Raw genomic sequence first — 9,020 nt, forward strand, 5'->3', positions numbered from 1 at the left:
ATTAGGTCTTTTAAGGGTTGTAACGTGGTCTGGTTCACGGTTCTTGAAACAAAAGGAAATAAGGCTCAAAAGTTATTTTTACCCACCCCTTCTTCTTGATGATCTCCAATTCCTATGTTCAGTTAATTCAATACACGCATTCGACTTCCAAGAGGGTTCGAAGGTGTGATGAGGGTTCAAGATGAGTTTTCTTGAAATGGCAGTCACCTTATTTTGTTTTTGTCGAGGATTTAATGACCTCTTTTGATTGATTTATTTTATCCCTAATTTTGCCTGGACCGCTTTTTTGAAGCTTTCGGTCCATCGGGATGCCCTAACTTTTGCCTAAGTCATTTCGTGGTATTTGATTTAGCGGGCTTTTTTATTTTTTAAAGGTATTGATCGCCACATTATTGGTGGATAAGGATCAACCAACACTAATTTTAGCTTTTCTCAACTTCTTCGACACTTCAACATGTGCGCGAAGGATAACATGTGGTTGAACCTAAATGGAGGGTGTTCATATGGACGATTTTTTTGAAAGATCGAATGCATGATCAAAATATCTGAACACAACTACCCTACCCCAGGTTAAGATTAAGGGTTTTAGATCCGAAATAAACACCAACTTCTAGGCTCAAAGTGGTTGTCTAGGGATCAACTCCTTATCTTCCAGTGTTTGGGGATTTGAAACAATGCCTTACATCATCGACAAGGTTTTACTCAAAAGCATACCACAACAATTTCAGGTGTTTCGTTTTCATCATCCTCCCTCCAATCTTTGTTAACACAACGGTTTGATAAACAAAAATGAATGAGAGGAGTATTTTTTTTTTTGTTTTTTAACATAAATGAAAAACGAGTGAATACGAATGGATTAATTCAAAAGATGCATAAACATTTCATTAATCTTACCAATTCAAATAAAACAACAATGCTTAAAAGCAAATAACAACCAACATGCAAAGAAACTACAAAAGAAGTGCTGAAACAGCCAAATGATTGCCAACTCTAGGGAATTGACTTCTTCAAACTAGAAGGTTGGGATCAACAAGCTTTTTGACATTGGCATGATGATCTTCAAATTCTTTTCCTTCATTCTCATCGTTGAACGCAACCCTCTTGGATCCACTACTCACTTCTCCTTTTCTTTCATTGGTATGGGTCGTGGCATTGGAAATCCAAGACGGTATCTCAATGCTCTTACCAGGAAACAATGATAGCTTATTAGCCACATCCCTGACATCTTCCTTGTGGTACAAAACCTTAAGGGGTTTCAAGGGTCCTTTCCCTTTCTCATTACCTGGCTCAGAAATCAAGGTATATGTACCTGAGCCCTCCTTCTTGAGTGTTAGCGACCCTATGTCAATCAATCCTTGCAGCTTGAGCTTAAAACTCTTGCATTCCTCGATGGAGTGCCCCATTGTCCCAGTATGGTATTCACACTTGACCTTCGGATGATCTTCTTCAAAGACTAAGCTCTTTTTGTTAATCAACCCTCGCACCAAGGCTTTCAGCGCTAAGCAAGAATCCAAGTCATGTCCCAATGCTCCTTTATGGAATTCACATGTTGCATTTGGATTGTACCATAGCAGGTACGGTGACACAGGTGTGAGAGCTCGAGGGGTCACCAAAGCATTTTGGATCAGTTGCGGGTAGAGCTTGCTATATGGCACCGGAATCGAGTCATTGTGATCCTTGTTCCTCTTGTTCTGATTCTGATTTTTGTTTTGAACCTGGCTTTGGTGACTTTGAGGAGCAATAGCCAGAGGATATTGATGATGACGTCTTGAGGGAGGTCCATATACTGGTAAAGGAGGAGTTGCCACATAGAATTTCCCTTGACTTGGGGTAACACCAGATGGATGTGGGGTAGTAGCTCTCTTTATTGCAGCAGTGTATATTGGGTGACCCTCTTTTCTCAACAAGACTTGCAGGGTTTCCAAGACCCATCTCATTTGGCTCTTCAAAAGATTAAGTTCCTCCTTCAATACTTCTTGACTTTTCCTTAGCCCGTCCATCATATCTTGAGACATGGTTCTTTGTTCTAAACGCGTGTTGAGAATCACTTTGCTTCACGGACAAAAGATGGATGAGTTTTTTTGGTATTTTGTCTGGAAAATGACATGCGTTATGATGAGATGCAGATGCAATGAAATGTGAATGAATGTAATGCAAGCCATGCATATTTGTGTTTTCTCTTCAATACACGGGTTCAAAAGTCCGAGGTACTGATAAATTTGATTGCTTTTCCAAAACGGGGTTCTCACCGGGTATGATCTAGGGCTTTGTTACAAAGGATCCCCAGAGTCATTGATTCACAAGAATGTTTGACGCTTACGGGAAATACTTTCCGATCGTCAACTCCATCAAGGGAATCTATTCTGGGTGAGGTTCTCGTACCGACCCTTACGAAGTATTCACCTCGGGAGTCCGTACTACGCAACCATCGACTGGGTTCTAGACAGGATACTCAGAGTCATGGATTCAAAAGACTGTTTGACGCTTACGGAAAATACTTTCCGGTCATCAACTCCATCTGGAGAATCTATTCTGAGCGAGGTTCTCGTATCGATCCTTACGAGGTATCCACCTCGGGAATCCATACTACGCAACCATCATTTCTAGTTGGGCAAAGGTTCAATGTTCTAAAAGGTCCTTAGAGTCACAGACCCTTTTGAAACATCGGCGCTTACGAGGTATACACCTCGGGCGACAATATTTGCAAAAGAATCTACTCTAAGTGAGGTTCTCGTACCGACTCTTACGAAGTATTCACCTCGGGAGTCCGTACTACTCAACCATCGTCCTATCTTATGTTATTTTTTCACTCTAGACTCGGGTGTAGAGTCTTTCCCACATGGTTTGCAATCAAAATCCAAGTACCAAACACGGTGGAACCAATATACAACAAATATCAATATAACAATAAAGATATTAAAAAATCAATAAATAATGGAAAAGCCACATAATTAAACAAACAAAGGCACACAAACGTCCTAACTAGGCTTGACTCACTTAGGATGTTCCACTCCCCAGCAGAGTCGCCATCTGTCGCACCTCGAAAAAAAAGGGGATACGACTTCAAAGCGAAGTGCGATTGCACGCTCGCAATGATGGACTGAACAGAGTCGCCACCGAACTTTATTTATTCCTAAAAAGGAGAGGGGAAATATCGATAAAACCCAAGACAAAAGAAAAGGATAAGATATGGTCATCGCAACCAATATCAGGGTTCGGGAGTCGATTACGCAAGGGGAATGTATTAGCACCCCTCACGTCCGTTGTACTCAACGGGAACCATTAGGTCAGTTGTGTGCGTTAGTGTTAGTTAAATATGTTAGGCTTTTCAAATTATTAGGTGGGAAAGAAAGAATAAAAGAAAGGAAAATGTTTTTGGATTTTTGACGAAGGACTAAACCTAAGTTTTTTATTAGTGGGCCTGACAAGATTTAAAAAAATCCTGCTCCTACGTATCTCAAAAGAGAAATCAAGGCTTACGTAGTTCTGGGTAGAAAAATGTTTGTTTGTTGGTCGATTTTAGCGAAAGCTATACTGTATTAATCGACGAAAACATTGTTTTACCCAAAACAGATGAGGAGTGGACGCATACCACACATCGAACGGATTTATAAATCTACATTCGGAAAAGCGTCACTTATCTCTACTCAACAATCGTGGCCGAAACATTGTTTTGTATCACTTAAGACAATATATCTTTCATTTATGAAAAAGGTTTTTGATTAGTCGCACGGCGGCGAGAAAAGAGTTTGATCAGTTGGATGTATTTTGAGTGATGGCGAGAACTTGGATGAGCGAGATATACATCTCGAATCCTAGCCTCAGGAGTGCACGGTATACACCATGTTCCATTTCCATCTTTATTGAAAGAGGTTAAGATAGGAATTAAGTATTTTGGAATTTGATTGAGAAAGGGTTTGAAGAAACCGCATTGACAATTTTAGACGATGGCGAGAGTTAAGATTGGCGAGGCATACGTCTCGAATCTTAACCTCAGGAGTGCATTGTATACACCATGTTCCATTTCCACCTTTATTGAAAAAGTGTTAAATAAGATTTAGGTATCTTAGATTTGATTGAGAAAGGGTTTGACGAAACCACATTGACAATTTTAGACGATGGCGAGAGTTAAGATTGGCGAGGCATACGTCTCGAATCTTAACCTCAGGAGTGCATGGTATACACCATGTTCCATTTCCACCTTTATTGAAAGTGTTAAATAAGAATTAGGTATTTTGAGTTTTGTTGTGAAAATGACTTGACCATAGATCAAGTATTGATGGATGTTTTAAGAGAAATTTGAATGAGTGTTTGAGAGAGCAAAGTGGATAAGTTTGGATGATGGCGAGAGCTAGGATTGGCGAGATATACATCTCGAATCCTAGTCTCAGGAGTGCGCGGTATACACCACGTTCCATTTCCATCTTTATTGAAAAGTGTTTAGATAGGAATTAATATTTTTGAGTTTTTATTGGAAAAAAGGCTTGACGTTGAATCAAGCGTTTGGTGAAAGTTTGAAAGAAATGGAATAGAATAGGATGGAGAAATGAATTGATTTGTTTATTGAGAAAATACTCGACGTTGGATCGAGTCATTATTTTTGTGTTTTTTTGGAAATGGTTGATTTTATTCTTGTGTTAGTAGCTAACTAAACAGTCAAGTAATAAAGAAATAAAACAGTACCAAATTATTACACATCGGGGGAGTGGGGTACATCTTGTTAAATGCGGATTCAAAAATCACGAAATAATTAAATCGGGCCCAAACAACAAATAATGCAAAGTATGAGTGTAAGTGCAAGAGAACCGGCTTATTGTAAGAAAGCCCAAGAGTAAGCTATGTGAGGTTGATGGCGATGCTTAAAAAGCAATCGACTTACAAGGGTGTGAAAATGGGCTCGACATTGAATCGAGAAAAAAATGATTTTTATAGTTTTAAAATGGTTTTGAATGAATGATGAAATTAAAAGAAAGCAGATCAACCATGAGTATAATAAAAACGCAAACATATAATAAAATGCTACATAAACATAAAAATAAAATGCTAAAAGAAAATAAAATGCTAAAAGAAAAAAGCTAAAAGAAATAAAATGCTCAATACGGGTATCGAACCCACTACACTAAAGACCATAAAAATCACCCCTCTCCACCAGACCACTCATGATTAGTTACTATTTTGCTGCTAGTTTGGATAAATAAACTAAGATATATTTAAAATTAGAATTAAAATAAAAACTAATAAAAAAGAAATCTGTTGGACTACCATCATTAAACCCAGCCGCTTGGCTGTTGGGTTTTAGAGGCTGGTGAGTTGGGAATAGTAAAAAAATGGAATCATTGTTAAACACCAACGTTAATGTCTACTGGAAACAACCAAAGGTCACTTAAATGGAGTTAAATGGTTTTTAAACACTCTTAAAGTAAATAATAAAAAAAGAAAATGAATGAATTAGCGTTCACACTGGACGGAACTCTTCCTCTCTCAGTCTCTCAATCCCGTTCCCAATCTCCCATCTCTCATTCGCTCACCGCTGTTCCCAATCTCCCATCTCTCATTCGCTCACCGTTGTTCCCAATCTCCCATCTCTCATTCGCTCACCGCTCACAATCTCTCTCCTCATTCATCCTCTCAGGTTCTCTCTTCAATCGCTCTCATCGCTTACCTACCGCTTACCCATCGCTCAACCTCGTTAACCAGAGAGAGTGCAAACCCATGGTTTTAAAGAGAGAAGTCAAGCGGGAATCGCACCTTTGGTGACGACAATGAATCAGGTGAGCTTGAATCTATCTCCTCTCTTCCAATACTGGCTTTTTACTTTGATTTTTTTTTGGATTAGGGTTTATCCCCTTGAAATCACGGCCGCCTCCGATTTTTAGGATTTTGGTTTTCAAATTCTCTTTTCCTCCCCTAATTTCGTTGTTCTCACTCACTATTTATCCCTAACGAATTAGGGTTTTCAGGTTTGGTCTGGTGGAGTTCAAAAGGGGAAAATTCCAGAAGCGCTTTTCGTGCTCAGAATCGAGCTTGTCCTATTTGATGCTAGATTTGGAACAGGTAATCTGAGCTCAAACTTTCTTCTTCATTTTTGTCTTAATTCCAATTTGGGGATTTTTGGATTTTTAACAGCCTGGAATAATTAACCGTGTTTTACTGCAGTGAAAACCTGAATATTCATGTGTGGTTTAATGCTTGCAGGAGAAAACGGTGAGCTTGGGAGCATGGCTTTCACGTGGCTTTGGTGGTGCAACTCTTTCGGAGGCGAAATGCTGCGGGATTGGTGTTTAAGCTTTTTGATCCCTTCAGAATTTTATCAGATATAGCAATTGGCTGGACAGGTTCGTCATCCTAAAGTCTTACTGGATTGAACTTCTCTATTATCCTCACTCTTGATAGGAAGGTCCTAACCCTTGAGGAATAATGTGTCAGGTCCAAGACTTTCGACATTTTCATCATCAGAACTGTTGGAACCTCTTGGTTAGGATCGAGTATGAAACCGATATTTGAGATTTATTACTTCTGCTTCTAAATGCGATCCAAGTTGTGGCAGGATTCGTGTGGAATTTCAAGACGGCTGCTGGAAACTGATGGATTCTGGAGAGGGTTCGGATGTACGTGGAATCAAGGAGTCCCGCTTGCATATGATGTTACAAAGAATTGAGATATCCTTCAAAGAATCAAAATTGCAGTAATGATGTTTACTGTCCTACTTCTGTCTGCAGGGTTGATTTGAACACATCCGTGGCCTCCACATCTTTTACGGTTCAACTTGGGAGAAATGAAGTTGAAAATAAAAATGCTTACACGAGATATGGGGACTTTGAGAAATGGATGCGAAAGGAATGTCTAAATAGTTCAGTATCATGTTCAAGGAAGTTTGGGAAGAAAAGGTGAAATATTCATCATCAACTGAAAACATTTTGCAGATGTTGTCTACATTGGAACATGCTGTGCTTCCATGGGTGCCATGTGCAACTGCTGCTTCGACTCTAAGGCTCATGGAACTCGACGCATGCCTCTTTTACACCTCAACAAAACTCAAACTGCAACAGACAAAGCATGAACCGTAAAAAGCCGTGACATGACCAAGACATTGATTCTTTACCTTAATCTCTGCAGCAATGCACTCCGGTAACGACATTTCCAAATCCTGGTCAGCAAGGTTCACGGAAAGCTGAGATGAAAAGGAGATGCTATTAGGAACATCCTTCGGATTTTGTTGCAACTTTGTTTTATTTCACTGTTACAGGCTTCTGTTGAAAAGTTGTTTCGGGAATGGTTAGGGATGATTAGGGAATCTGCGGGTGTTACGGTCGGTTACACAACTGTTGTGTCGGATTATTTTGGGCTGATGTTACATATTTCTGGACTGTAAGCATAAATTTTGCACAACTATTTATTGATTACAATTTAAACACCTCAAAAATTTTAGGAAACCAATTGCTCTACAATCTTAATGCATCAGTAGAATTCTACCCTCTGATCTCTATCTGCTTCTTACAAAAGCTTAGCTTCCAGTGCACTAACTGGTCTTGATTCCCATTATTTGTCAATTGAAATTAGTCGTAACCAGCACCTCACTTTTACAGAATTGAATTGTCTAAATGGTAGAAGATGATCCCTTTGAAATTTTTCCCATATGTACTTTATATTATTTTGTCCCAACAGAAGAAAGGTTTTCTGGCTGGATGGCCGAATTGATTTTTCTGTTGCCGTTACACACATTAACGGGTTTGAATGCGTAGTAGCTGCAGTGGAAAGAAATCCAACGATGACCCTATTAAGAGGTGACAAATTCCTATTTTGCTTGAGTTTTTTTCTCTTAAAAATAGGCTCTGAGGTTGAATACGAGGATGAACCCACTTTTCCATGAATCAAATGGAACCATCAGATCTAAAAACAGCATTAATTACACCACTTGCACTTCCAAGGATTTGTTCATATTTCCTTTATGACCATAATTATTTTCATTAGTAACCTCAACAATAGAAGAAAATGGAGCTTGAGTTGTTAGCATCTGATTTAAACTTTATGTGCTTCATCACACTTGCCAACCCGAATGTAACCATTAATTATTGTAGTCCAGGATACACAATCTTCATAAGGCATTTTGAATAACTTAACAACTTCATCAATTTGTAAGTCTTGGACATAAGTCGCAATCATCGCATTCCAAGAAACCACATTCTTACAAGACATGCTGTCAAAGAGTTTCCTACTTGTTTGTTTTTTCGTGGATTTCAATCACAAAGTGTGAGAAAATAATGAGAAAGGATAGAAGAAAAGAAGTTTTCATTGCTTTACTCATTGTGTTCTTCTTCAACGGTGTTTAGGTGGACCTGAGAATTTCCCGATGTTTGGGTGATGAGATACTTTGTCCACATGCCATGTAAATGGATGAATGACGTAATTGAAATATGAATGAATATGTGTATGGATGAATGGAAGCTTTCCAATCTGAACGAAATAATGTGAATGCAAATTTGATCATGATATATAAAAATAAAAGATGGTATATAGATGGAACCTCCTTGAAAGGGAAAATGATGTTCCATGAGAGATAAAACATGGATTGAATTTAGACATGAGAATGACATTCCAACTGATTCCATCAAAATGTATCAAACATCTAAAGCCAAATCGAGAGGTAAAAATCTAATAACCATGGAATGGTTAGCAGTGGCAATGTCTAAACAACTAGTGTAGGTGGATGAATTCATGACCGAATGGAATGGTCACGAGGAGGAAAAAAAATGAATGATTGATGAAGGAAATTTTCAGGGCCAAAATCGGGGTATGATAGTTGCCCCTATTTAAGCGTCTTCAACTAGAGAATATGAAGCGGGACACTCTTCATATGATCATAGTGGGAGATGGTTAAATACTAAGAAGACCCGGATTTTGATCCTGAATCCCCATGACATGATGTGATATGATATGATATGATATGCATGGATGCATGATTTTTTTGTGATTTTTTTATCTGATAGGGATATGGTCAACCCTTAACAGGAGATGCTACT

Source organism: Lathyrus oleraceus, chromosome 6 (genome assembly GCF_024323335.1).
Source record: "Lathyrus oleraceus cultivar Zhongwan6 chromosome 6, CAAS_Psat_ZW6_1.0, whole genome shotgun sequence".
NCBI lineage: Eukaryota > Viridiplantae > Streptophyta > Magnoliopsida > Fabales > Fabaceae > Lathyrus > Lathyrus oleraceus.